General features: G+C 42.6%; 1 protein-coding gene across 4 annotated transcripts in view; it reads left to right on the top strand.

The window, feature by feature from the left end:
* Positions 1-14166, top strand: part of ankrd11 (ankyrin repeat domain 11) — a 95451-nt gene that overhangs the window by 13769 nt on the left and 67516 nt on the right. For all 4 annotated transcript variants that reach the window (XM_031846573.1, XM_031846574.1, XM_031846575.1 and 1 more), the window contains exon 2: positions 8641-8718. The gene's annotated coding sequence lies outside the window, so the exon portion shown is untranslated. The remainder of the gene's footprint in view (positions 1-8640; positions 8719-14166) is intronic.

The raw sequence follows: 14166 nt of genomic DNA, 5'->3' as shown, positions 1-14166 counted from the left end.
TGTGTGTGTGTGTGTGTGTGTGTGTGTGTGTGTGTGTGTGTGTGTGTTTGGCTGAGGCGTTACTGTCTGTGCCGCTTTGTGCCGACATAAAACTATAAATGCATGTGACCCTAATAAAAACTAAATATGAAACTGACCGGCTGGTCACCAGTCATGGCCTCTCAGCTAAAAACCGGCTGGTAGTAGTTTTTATTGATACGCGCCAACAATGCGTTGAAGCATAGAGAAAGTATCTGGGATGTGTCTGAAAAGAACCGTTGCTTTTCTGACGCATATATTTCTATGCTGTAAAATAGGACGGTGGCATATTGTGGATCATGTCAATAGCTAGAGTATACGTCTTAAAAAAAACTTAATTTATGTCAAGAATCAAAATAAATATACTGCTTCTGAATTGAGGATTTTTCTTGCTCCTGTTATTTTCATATAATTGTAATTTGATGAATACACTTTGGGTTTTTGACTGGCGGACGCCTTGGCTCTGATTTGTGATGGGCAGCATCATTGTCTTTGATAGTATACACAATACATTAAATATAGACTACTCGATTTAAGTATTGAGACACATATTGGCTTACAGTTTGACCCGAGGATGTGACTTGGCATATCCCGACCTGATTTAACTAAACATCAGTGTGTTGATGCGTCCAAAGCCCTCTGCATTCTGATGTTTTGTCGATTCTGCAGTTCTGGCCCTTGCTGCTGTAATAACACTCCTGTAACTGCTACTTGTTAAGACACAATGTATATAATCATACGATTTGAAAGAGCAGAAAAAAAGAAGCTCAATATACATGGATCTCAAACGTCTTATACAAGAGTGTTGTCCCACAGCAATAGAGGGTCAAATTAACACAATTCCAATAATCGGTTGTCCTAAAAGGGAAATCTGTGAGAAGACTGAACTATATATTTGCTGACAGAGATTATTGAAGCAGTAATGATTCGGCCAACGTCTCATTTTGGGTGCAGTTACCGTACCGTCACTGAATTTGTGGGTATTTTGGCGACATCATTTACTTCTTTAATTAATTGGACGTATAATGTTAATGCAACTGTAGAGTATGATGCTGGAGGACCATTGTGTTATTTGTTAAGCCCTAATAATGTTACACTCTCGTTCTAAGAGTGGAAACATATTGGTGTATAATCATGAGATTGGAGACTTTGTCAGAACGTAACAGACTTGGGGGCTTAATGCACAACATGTTCCTCCCAGCCCCGGTTGTAATTGCTCATAACGTATGAGCACAACATTCATGCTCTTCGGTTCATACTTTTTTTTTTATTTGTTCTTATGAACCCCTTTGATGTTAAAATGGGTGAAATCCCCACGTTTCACCATTAAAAGCTCAACCGAAAGGCTGCTTGTCTTGTGAAGCGTTGGATTAGTTATTAATTGAATTGAAAATAGATTATTGTTCACGACGCAGTGTGAACAGCATTGCTATAGATGTTAAGTCGCTATGTTGTTATTGTTATCCTTCTTTTGAATTCCAGCGACATCGGAGAGTTATGTACGGGGAATGTTTAAATGGCGCAGGCTGTATATAGAGAACACTTCTCAGGTTGAGGCCAGCATTTCAAAAGACATCTTTTGAATGTGATGAGAGATTTTTTTATTTATTTTTTTTTTCCCCAGGTCCAGAGAGCTTGTTACCTTGACAACAGCAGAAGATTCATAGCTAGAGGAGCTGAGCGAGTGAGCCAAACAAACGAGCGCTGTCGCTAACTGTGTCACGAGTGCTGCTGCCTTCTCATCCCTTCTCCTCCCCCTCCTCCACCCATCACGTCTCGGCCTCCATTTAATACCGGGCTTTTATTTAGCTGGTTTGTGGCTCAGCTGCTATCCAGCCATCCCACAGACTCACCTTTTTATCTTTATCTAGACCGATTGTTTTCCTAACTCCCTGCTCATCATCGCCCCTGCATTAGCTTTTTACAACGCCTCGTTGCACCGGTGTGTTTGGTCTTCAGATCGACTCATTGGGATCGAGCTGCCAGGTCTGTGTTGGTAGCTCATGCTGGATCGCTGTGCTGCGGTCCCTCCCTACAGAAGCCAGGCGATATCAATAATGTAGATGTTTTTTTGAAGAGGAGAGGTGTAGTGTTTTTCTCTCTCCTCCCCCAGCTGTCTCCCCCACACCCTCCGGTGTCAGATATCCCCTCCGGTGTTTGAGCATAGACGAGCAGATGACTGAATCTAATTAGTGAAGATACGACCATAAGCTCCGATACCTGATGCTTTGACACACTGCCGGCCGAACCCAGGCCTTTGTATTGAGCTGCTGTTGCTTCCTATTGTTTGGTTTAGTGCTCAGACTAAATATAAAGGTCGGTTCCTCATCGGCATCATAGCACGAACCATCACTGAGCTCTCCAGTGACGGATACCATTAGCACTGTACCCTCCATCAGCCCAACACGTAGTGTGAAGGCCTTTTACACTGGGAGCTTTGTTACAGTGAAATTAAACAGTGTAAACTCATGATATAGTTATATATTTGTTTTCCTCTATTTGACTGGTTGGGTAGTTGGTCATCAAAGTTCATCTGAAATATATCGGTCTTTAATAGCGTTGAATGTTACACGTCCCTGCGTGTTTCTTCTCTGTCGACAGAGATCATTTAAATCAATACAGGGCTAGGTTGGTCCAAACCCAACCCTGGACTCATTTTGATAGATATGACCTAACTTGTTTTTTTACCACATTGCTATCGACTGGACATCAAAGGACACAACTTTAAGCTAATGTAATGTTCCAGAGGTCTATTAGCAGGCTGCGTTTGGCTCTATAGATGCTTTATTTCACCAATCCCAGCGGCACTGCGTGTTAGTTTCTGTCTTGCTGAGATTCTGTGCCAGCATTTCTAATCCTATGCTTATACTGTGTCCTGCACATGAACTACACAACATTCGGCCAGCTTGTGAATTTTGTTAGAGATTATCTACTGTTGCTGCAAAGACTGCAGTGTGAGTGTGGATGAGTCTCCCTGCATGAGACGTACAGAGCCTGTGACACGCGTTATGAAATCAGACAGAGGTCAGCGCTGTTGTTGCAGGTCTCCTTTCAGCTGCTTCTGATCTGGTCTCTGATAGGACAGTACAGACACAGGACTGACTGGAGAGGTGCTCTATTGCCCTGGGGAGGTGGGGAGGTGGGGGGGGGGGGGGTCCAGATATGGTCCAGATATTTCATATATAGTAGCAGCAGTGAAACCAGTTTGTTGAAATGGAAGCTCTTCTTGTAATCGGAAGCCATATGACAGAAGAGCAGGACAAAAGAAGCCAGTGTCCTGAAGCCAGCATCGGAGCCCCTGTCTCCTCCTTAATCCCACAGCACCCAGGGAATGGCTCCTTCTTTTGCACGCGCACACACACACACACACACGTCATGTGTCACCACTGGTCGTGCACATGGAACCGGCAGTCTCTCTGTTCTATTGTTTTAAAGCTCAGTTAAGCGCTCTAAAACGCACTGCTGATATTTCAGCTGTTAGATAACGGGAACATGTTCGGTAAACATGCAGAGGAATTAAATATGCAGCCATGTTGTCATGGTGATGCAGAGCTAGAAATTTGCTGTAATTATTATGCACGATAATGTTGAATGTTTGGCCTCGGCTCCACACAGTGTGGAGGCAGTGCTTTTGACTAGGCTTGGTTAAATGAAGCCTTACTTTGGGTAGGAGTTTGACCTTTCACCTCTGACCTTTTCATTTGCTCCACTTCCATAGTGTTGAGCACATGCATTTCATTGTGTATGTAGAATATTTTGTATTTATATGTGCTGGTTTGTGTAAATGTACATGCGTTCTTTTGTCTTTCTATTGACTTGGTCTGATTGAAGATGTTTTTGTGCCGGTCAGCAGTATGGGTGGATGATATTACCTAATATTTATGTCACGGTATTTTGGGGGGATTTTGTGGTGATGGTAATATATTACAATGTTACAAAATTCTAAGGAATAAAATTAAAAGACAAAAATTAAAAACGCATCTTAAGATAACAAATATTTAAAAAATTGTATTTGTTTGGTTCCAAATAGGAAATATAGCTATATGTGTCTTGGGAGGAGCAGCTTGCTCCAAAATGTAATTGCTTTGTGATCTATTTATTTTTTTCAGCATTATAGTAGCCTAGTTGTAGCCATGCTGTTGTTTTGAGTTGTAAGTAAAATGTATTGCTGAGCAACCTGAATCTCAGCAATACAAAATATAGTTTTTCACACAGTTGCTGTTTTATAATTTCAAAGTTATCGCTCCTCCTTTTCACCACAGCCAAAATGGGAATTGTATTACACTTAAAATAATTCACACCTTTTAAAGAAGCAGACAACACAACATTTTACATCTTAAAAGACACATGGATCATGAGTGGAGCGGCTCGGCTTTTGTCCGCTCATCAAAACAAGACAATGAAAATCATCTGTTGCAGCAGCAATGCTGTCTGTGTGGACACCACCTGCGTACAAGTTGCAGCCGCACTGCTCACGCAGGCTGTGCTGCTGCTCTAAACTGTTAACATGGCCGCAAAAATGACAATGGCGAAAGCATAGACAGTATAAACTGTGTGGGGGGGAACGTAGTTCCTCTGGTATGGTGTCGCCCTCGTCTCATGGTAAAGTCTGTATTGCAGAACCCATGTTGTGGCAGAATGTAACATGGTGTTGAAACCATTCTACTGCCCACCTCTACTCAACAGTGTTTGTTTGTGTGCTACACATGTGACACATTCTGATTCTCCTCTGGCGTAGCTCAGTCAAAGATAATATGCTCGGAAGCAACCATTGCTAATTCCCTTTTTTCCCCTTGGCAAGATCGTATGACGTGTCTTGTATGACGACTGTGAGCCAATTGTCTGCATACGTCGCCACTTGTTCTTGACTTTGACCGTGTGTTTCACCCTGCTGCCCATTGTGTCTGGACTTTGGGTTAGACAATTGTGGAATGTCTTCGTTCAATCATACACTACAGCAGCGGCCGTTTCAGACACACCTGACGGGTGCACCTTTTCTAGTTATCTGTTACTTATTCAGCCTCTCATTCAAACTCAAACCAGAGTTTGTGATTGTTGGAACAGTGGGAAGACTAGCAGACCATTGACAGATGAGTTTTATCTTGTTTCTGTCCAGTTTGAGTGAAGTGTGTTTTACGAAGAGTAGCGAAGTGTGTTTTACGAAGAGTAGCGAGGTAACATTATTGTTCTCTGACTGGAGTCTGTTAGCTTTGAGGAGATCATATTTATTGTATGTTTTGTACGTAAAATAATAGTAATAATTATCCAAATCCCTGTTGATTTTGTTTATGAATTAATTGGCAATATAGTTTTAAATACGGGGGTAATGTCGCACAGTTTCAGCTTCTCCTGGAAGACATTCATACTATTGCAATTAGTTGTTTGCATGAAAAGTGACACATTGTTCTGTTAAGAATGTAAAGAGCGATGTTCAAACCCCGGCTCCGTTCTCAGCTTCACAGTGGGTGTAAATGTAGTATTGGCTGTTTCATAGAGTTGCAGAAATGGTCGGGCACAGACCCCCGGTTTCAGATGTCGGCACTTTGGTAAACACTTAACTGGGCAAAGTGTGACTTATACCGAGGCTTTCAGTAATGTTATCAATGTTATCTCAGTTTGAGTGGGCAGAGGATTGTGTTTCGTATGTTGTCTTTTTGTTCCCATGAAGAGGAGTGCTTTCTGAAGTGCGTTATATAGTCAAAACAAAATATCAAGTGCTATGTGTCAGTTTTGTTCTACTGTTTAAATGCAATGTGCTACTATTAGCAACTGTTAAGAGGCTTGTTAAACCTTTGACATTATCACTAAAATAAACAATAGATGATCCGTTTTCATGCTCAAAACAGGTCCTTTTATTTCACTTGCAGACAGTTGTCAACGTTGAAATTGTCCTTTTATTGTAATACGGACTGTTGATATTTTTCTTCTTTCAACTAGCTAGCATATCTGTATGTTCAGAAATGGTCAAATGTGTACAGACCAACCTTGGTTGAAGTTTCTGGATTTGCTCTGTGTTACGTTTGTTGGTGTTGCCATGCTTTTTCTAGTTAACAGTTGTTAAAAGTGTATTACTTGGCAGTTTATGTAGGTGATCATCAAGGGGGGATTGTCTGTATTCTGTATCCAAAACTCCGCTGGGAGGTTAGTGTTCTGCTTCCTCTCTGGATTATTACAATCTGTCAATCCTGTGCTTCCCGCTGGGAAAGCCCCACAAGTTCCACTCCAGTGCAAAGACAAATACACATCTAACAGTCATCCTTCTTACCACTTAGGCCGTCCCATTGAGGGCTGGCCTTAATCCTGTCCCAAATACCCAACTGCCACCCTGTCTGTACGATCAGCCTTTGTTCTCGGTCCTGTAAAACCCTCTATTCAGGTCCTGTTTGATATTATCCTGTAGCAGAGCTATAAATGAACACTGACAAATAATAAATAAGCACTTGTATAGGGGTAAAACGAATATCCCAGGCAGTTGTAAGGTCTCCTCTTGTTATGCCTTAAAGGGTAGAACCTGATCCCACCAAATTGGTGGGACATATGTGGGTTAAAATCGGGGTTAAATTCCCCCCTATGTCCTAAATCCTGATCCTCAGTCTTTGTCGTCATCGTTGGGAGGCGACTTGGTGAAGGGCAGCCAGCCAGGAAGGTTAGGAACCGGGCTTTAGCTGGTTCGGTTAGGTTGTCTTATGCTTCATTTGGCTACTTATTCTGCATTCACACCATATCGGGTGTTGCAGCGAGAACACCAGTCCTCCCATTCATTTGAGTGTGGGCTCTGCTTCTAAGATGTGGCGGTGTGGGCCGAGAAGTTGAAACCAAATCAACCTTTGGAGAAACGTAACCAGTGATCCAGAGTTGTACAACCCTGCCATGACCTCTGCACTAGTTCATATGACACAAACGGCATATTCTAAATCAACTGGAAACACTTGATGCACAGACGAGTGTTGTTTTCAATCATCAACTTCAGACAATGTGGACACCTTATGTACTAGTAGTCGTCCGGTAATGGGTTTGACAGATTAATCGGTGCGGATTGGACACTTTTCAAACAACTGGGCTCAGATAGATCACTGGTTTACATAGAGGCTCTGTGTGCATGTGATTAATTCCAGATAATACTCAAAGCTACTGTTAAATACCCCATGACATGGCACTTTTACTTCAAGACTGAGAGAAGGGGAATGAGAGGTGGAGAGCTCGCTTCCATAAATGCATGACACACTTTAAATTAGTGATATTATGTCATATCTGTCCTGCCTTCTTCTGTTTTATTCGTAAAAGTTATCTCTTGAACAAATAACGCAACACTATCGGTTCCCATCTTTCTTTCTCTTTCCGCTCATACACGCAGATAAGCTGCTCAAGCGGAGCTGTTTCTGACTGTGTCGTTTGGGTTCTTTTTGTATTGAGTAAGAAAAAGTCCGATTGGTTTATCCCAACATTTGAACTCTTATTCTGTAATAAAACAGTTACTTACTTTAAAGCTGTAGGAAACTCAAACCTAGGAACTTTTTGCTGAATGTGTTGATTGTGATTCTGGCCATACTGTCATGTCCCAAAAATGTCTTCATGTCTTTTTATTATTTCTTCGATCTTGAGACATTATGGTGACTTGGTGACTACTGTGTTGGTGCATTTTATGGAAGTTGTGGAAGTTTTCCAAATTGCACGTATTTGACTGTGGTTATACCTGTAGCTTTTTAATACTAATCAGCTTGTTGCCTTCTCTTAGTTATGTGTTTCCATGTCTTTGCCACGTACCACAACATCCAGTCTTTATTAGGTTTGAATCGAATGTTGTTACATCTGTTTAGATCAGTATATATGGTTCAGCACAAATGCAGGTTTGTGATGCATCATAACCACGTTCGAGCACAGGGACTGGGTACAGAGCTGGGCTATTTTTCGAGGGGTGGAACTTTCTCGGTTTGCTAACATGCATCGCGACGCGGACGACTGCATTGATGCAGTGACAGAATAATCTGGAGTTAGTTCAATTTCAGTCTCAATTTCTATGTTTCTCTTTCCTTCCTCTTTTTCTCTCATCTCCTCTGATTGTTTCACTGAGGGCGGAGCTTGTGCACACCCCTTAATGTGCGGCGCTGAGATGGCACTCCTCTAGCTTGTTGTTTCACTATCAATATTAGCTGCGCTGTTGTCAACAATGTTGCACGCAGGCTGAAATTCAACCGTGGTGGTGTTCTGATGCTGGGACTTAAACCGAGTTAGTGTGGAGTAGAGTAAGGAAATGTAACTAACTAGCTACCGTCTGCTAGCTGCTAGGCTGTATGCAGTGTCGCTTGCATACAAAAGTAGCCATGTGCGATTGAATCCTGAGGCCAGTGAAGGTTCACAGCTCTACTTGTTTTGGATAAAGACCAGGGTTGGTGTGTTCAATGTCGGGTCGAGGAAACAAAAAGGGGCCCAAATGCATGTCGGTGTGTCCTGTTGTTCCATAGGCCTTTCTCAGCTGGCCAGGGAAACTGTGCATGAACTGATGCTGGGAGGAGAAACGCGACCCTCTGCATCGCCTCCAATACCCGTCCATCGTAAGCAATGTGAAGCTGCTCGTGCTGTTCTAGTAACTAATGCTTGCTTTGTTTTCATCTTGTTTTTCAGGATTCTGTGGACTCAGACGACAGGTGTTTTTCTCGTTGGATTTTAGCCCACTGACATTCTTCCACAGCCATGGAATCGGTATGTTGACAAATTATATCTTTTTGAACTTGTATAACCATCAGTTGATACTAATTTGAAGGCCACTTTCATTGATACACTATTAGTAAAGCACTTGTCTCTTAAAAAGATGTTTTGGGCTTTGCAGTTTGTGCTGCCTGTCATACATATATACTTTATTATATACATTGTGGTGTGTGGATATTCTTCACAAAGCAACTGCAGAACTTTGTTCTTTTCATCGTCCTTCATTTGATTACATTTTCAATCGTACATGATTTTTCCTTATATGTAATATTGGCTCCTCTTAAGTCTCAATGCTTTTAAAGTTTATGTTCGCGTCAGCCATGGGACATGTGATATTTTGATAATTTCTTAAGTTTAGACTGTCTGCGCTTGAGTATACTTGTCTGCGCTTGAGTATACTTGTACACATCTCTGCTTGCATACTACAAGCATCAGGTTCTTCCCTTTATTGACAGTCATGCAGGAGGTTGTGTGTGCAGGATTGCGTGTACCAACAGGCAGCAATGAACTCTATCCACTGGAATGCATGTATTAAGAATGGGTCTTAGTGCATGCCTAACCTCTGCTTTCCTGTCCCTTTGTCAGAGTGTGTGTGTGTGTGTGTGTGTGTGTGTGTGTGTGTGTGTGTGTGTCTCAGAGACAGTGAAAAGTAGGTCACTGCTTCTGTAGTGCAGAATAGGGTTTAATCCTGGGAATAAACATCCAAACTATTTCCTGTTTCTCTGGAAATATGATAACGGTAAAATAACGTTCTAGGCATAAACCAAAACAGCTGATATATACAAATGATAGGTATCACTTCAGAAATACATAAATAGTTTTTGAGTGGCCACAGCTGTGGCGGCAGTGTACAGCCTGAATGCAGATGTGTGTGAATAACTGCTTTTTATTGGACATTCTAATGTCACAAAAGTGTTGTACTGCCACACAAGAAAAAGTTCACACCGATCAAACTTCTGGCATTGTATACAAACCACACCTTGATGAAGGACATGGTTGTTCACACTTCTGTCAACAAACACGCTGCCTAGCTTTTACTGGAAGGTTGCAATCATGGATTGCATTCACTGCAGAGGCACTTGAGTCTTGAAGGTGATGATACATACAAAAGAATAAGCACCGCAGTACTTGGTGCCTGGACATGCCTATGCCCCTGACAGGATATCTGGATATTATATATATCAGGAAATGTATCCTGGGAACTTAAATGTCTTCCACATTCAACAATGGAGTAACACTGTTGCGTCCTTCAATATAAAATTGTGTAAAGTGCACATAAATGTGAACATTTCCCGGTCATAGAACTGGACCGTGGCTTTATTCTTTTGGCAAAATGACTAAAACGTCACACATCTATATTTCTGTTGCCTTATATCTGCACCACTTGCAAGGGCGTCATCGTGCATGTATATGGGTATGTTGCATCCTCTTTAATTATCACCTGCGCAGGCGGAACAAAACCGAAAGTCTGCTTACTAATTCATTGGCACTTTTTTTTTATAGACAAGACATCAGTCCCGACATACCCATTAAACTGTGTTTGGTTCGCAGACGGTGACTATTAATGTCAGTCTATGGGACCATCATGATTCACGGTGGCCAACATAGCCAGCTATCATCTAAATAACGCAAACAGGTTATTTCACTTGGAATATCCTTCTTTTTTTTTTTTTTTGCACTCTGTAATAACTTGATTTTTATAAATGAGACACTTTTGCACACCATGCAGCCCCAACTGAACCACATACACCTAGTAACTACTGCCAGCGCAATTAGCGCAGATGTACATGCATGTACGGAGAAAAGGTGCAAATGTAAAGATTGATCTGATGATGAAACGTACAAATATTAGGAGGATCAAATTATTTACATTGAGCTCTAAACAACAGCTGCAGTACTGGCTCGTCTCTCTTGCCTCCTCCCACCCACCACTCTTCAGTCTGTGTGCCTGTGGCTGTGCACCAGAAAGAGCTGCTGCTGTTTACCTCTCCGAGCTGCCTGTATCTGCTTACTGTCAGTGGAAACCAAGGAAACTGATCACAAAGCTTATTGTGGTGCCAGGAGTGGAGTACATGCTGTGTGTGTGTGTGTGTGTGTGTGTTTGTGTTTGTGTGTGTGTCAAGCCCCCATAGGAACACACACAAACCCTCTGCCACTCCCCCCCCCTCCCTCTCCTCATGTGATGCCAGTCACATGGTTTCCAGGCAAGCAGCTCAGTAAATCAGAATCAGACTTTTATTTTTAACAGCTTTAAATCCTCCACCTGGCCTACACGGTTAGGAATCACTTGTCCTTTTCTTCGCTCTGTGTGTTTGTGTTGTTCACCGTGTGAAAGGTCTTTTTGCCACTTCCTCTCAAGCGTCATTAAGCCTCATAGCTGTCATAACTTGCTCCCTTTCTAGGTTTCATGTGGGTTTGACGATGCTCAGCTCCGGTATGAACGTGTGAGTGTACATAGAGCTTCTGTAATGTACTGACCTCGTAGACATTAGTGGTGATTAGTGATTAGAGGCCCTTTTGACTCGTGCGTCGCTCCATGCTCTACTGCAGAGACATTTGAACGCGATTGTAGAGCAGAAGCTGTTGCATAATAAGCATTACGTTTTTATAAAGTGACTGAACACAGAGGCCCTACCACACTAGGAAAGAGTGTCTGCACTCAAATGTGCCGACCATGTTTGTTCTGTTAATTATTATAAATGGTATTAAAGTATAGTTTAGCAGTGGTGTGTGTGTGTGTGTGTGTGGGTGGAACTACAGTTATGCGCTCAGGCCTTGTGTGAACTATAAGCACCTTTTTCATATACCCGTTACAAATATCCTCTCTATGCTTAAGCCAGCCGCCAGCAGTGCTAATATCATCCTGACTGTCATCTTTCAGCTGAGAGATGGGAGGTGTCTGTGTGTTCGATTTGGTGCAGATGAAAGGCTGAAATTCTTGTAATCACACCTTCTCCACTGGTTCCCTCACAGCTCCCCTTCTATCTGCTCCTGTTCCTCCAAAGCGGGGCTTGTTCCTCACTGGGGATTAGTGTGTGTGCAGCAGCTTTGAAGAGGGAAGTGGGCCCTGCCAGTCACATTACATAACTCGCCCCCGCTAGTGCGGCTCGGATCGGCCCGGCTGGAGAGAGACGACTATAGAGGCTTTGTTTTCCCAGCCTTCCCTTCTTCCTCCCCTCTAATGCTCCTCCCCCTCAGGCAGGCTGCACACCGATGCCGTATAGAAGGAGTCTGTTTGCAGGGAACAGGCAAGGCACTGTGGCATGGAGTGTAGGGAAATACGCTAATAACGAGCTGAATGGAAGGGAGCTCACTTCTTAGGCAAGAGGAATTTGAGGTCTGCCATAGGTCGTACAGTTTTCAGGGAGGTGGGAATCAAGGGTATGCAGTACGAGGTAGACCCATGCATTACTGCCTGCTCCACATCAGCAGTCCAGTGGTGACCCAGAAGGATAGAGTTTGGGCGTTTTAGCATTAGATGCGCACACGCTCAACAGTCACATCGTGCGATGTGTGCAAATCAACTAAAACGCATCATGCTATAAACATTTTTTGTGGCTTAATACAAAAGGAGAACTGTCATGGTTCTAATTTGCCGTGACTAATCCAGTGTTTCCCATTAATTACCTACAGTCTAGGTAGAGCCCTAGGTAGTATGTTTGTTGTGCGGCCCTAGTTGGAGTTCATTTCAGGAGTGTTAGAGGTCTGTGTCATATTTCTCAAGGTTGACGGGTCGGGAGATGGTTTGTGAGTTTTACCTAATTCTGTGTGTTTTTATTGCCATTGTCCCGTGCAGTTTGACCACACACACACACACTTCCCAACCTGGCATTCTGCCACTGTTAGTAGGGTGGGAGTGGGAGGCCAGTGTGCTCTGTGTAATGGAGGTTGAGACCAGTGAGCACTCTGAGCGAGTAGAAGTAACTCGTAGGCGTGAGAGTGAAAAAGATAAATAGCAGCTTTATGTACATCTTGCAGCGTTGAGTCCAAGGCTTGTTCTTTATTTCTGCATTTTCCCTCTGAGGAGTTGGGTTTTTTATTTTTTTTGGAGAGATGACAAAAAGGACTTGTGTAGTGAAATGATAAAGAAGTAAACTAACTAAAGCACAGTAGCAGCATACAAGCAATAGCGATGTTTCCCTTTACCACATTCACCAAATAATGTGGCCAGGTTTGTTTCTTTTGATTTTTAATCTGAATAAAAATAGATATTTTATAGCAAGCCTATACGGGGTGCCGGCGGGATGCTAGTCGCCGTGTCCAGTGCAGTGATTCATCCTACGAGAGTCTGCGACAAACGAGTCTTGGGTTTTGAAAGGGGGCGGGGCTACATTGTTGGGGGGCGGGGGGGGCTGGGCTGGGCTGGGCTGGGCTGGGATGACCCACACCAATTAAAGAAGTACTCTCTGCTGAATACTAAAATATTGTAATATCTCTGCACAGGATGTTGGTTTGCTTTCATCAAGGTTTCTCTTCCCACTCTTCTTGGGAGGTCACGGTTGCTCTTCAAGCTTAAGTACATGTTAATACACGCACGCTGCAACAGGATCTGCACCTGATGCTTGTACTGATTCAGACCGGCTGCTGCTTTATTATGTTGGTGCTCGATGAACATGTATTCTACTATCTGCTTATTCCATCATCTGCTGGAATTTCTGTTAGCCAGTTTGATGTCCCAGTCCTCCCTGTTGAGTCATATCTGTTCCCTTCTTTGTATGCGATTCTAATTCATCTTAAACATCACTTCTATATATATGTGCAGCAGCTCAACTTTGCTTAGCTTTTTTTCAGTTTGGCTCACTCATATTATTTATTTTATTATTAAGAATCTTGTTGAGGCCCCTCTAGATTTTCAGTGGCTATAATTAGTAATAAAACACAGATTGGGTGATGTCATTATCATGTTACTTATCATAAAGTATCATAAACAGCATGCAAATCACTTAGAAAATGATATGGATTGTATTAATAATAGATGTTAATTGTTGTCGTTGTGGTATTTGGTATGCGCCTTACACCACTACTCTACCTATGTGCCCTACTTTATGTTTGAACTACGTTTACTTGAAATCACTCATTTCATATTGATTGAAAAAGACGACATTTCAAATCATTATATTAGTATTCCATTGAAATTGATGAAATGTCCTATAATATATTGTTTAATCGACTGTAGTGAGCGACTTCAATGTCACTTCATCCGAATGCTTCCAATATAAAAACGGAGACAGTGGAGGACTGTGTCTCTAGTTTGCAGTGGTATACTATCTTGGCTTCATCTCTGTATTTTGAGATGGGCTCGAGTGTGCTTTCAGTGCGTCAGCCATGAGCCAAGTTCCCATCAAAGAGTAGCTGCTACACCACAGACTGTGTTTAGATGTGACGGCTAATTTTAGAGCTGCTAGGCCCTTGTCCAAGGTGGGGGGGGGGGGGGGGGGGGGG

Source organism: Anarrhichthys ocellatus, unplaced genomic scaffold (assembly GCF_004355925.1).
Source record: "Anarrhichthys ocellatus isolate YVR2014 unplaced genomic scaffold, GSC_Weel_1.0 scaffold6, whole genome shotgun sequence".
Lineage (NCBI taxonomy): Eukaryota > Metazoa > Chordata > Actinopteri > Perciformes > Anarhichadidae > Anarrhichthys > Anarrhichthys ocellatus.
Note: the sequence above shows the minus strand (reverse complement) of the source record. Positions and strands in the feature narration are given on the sequence as shown.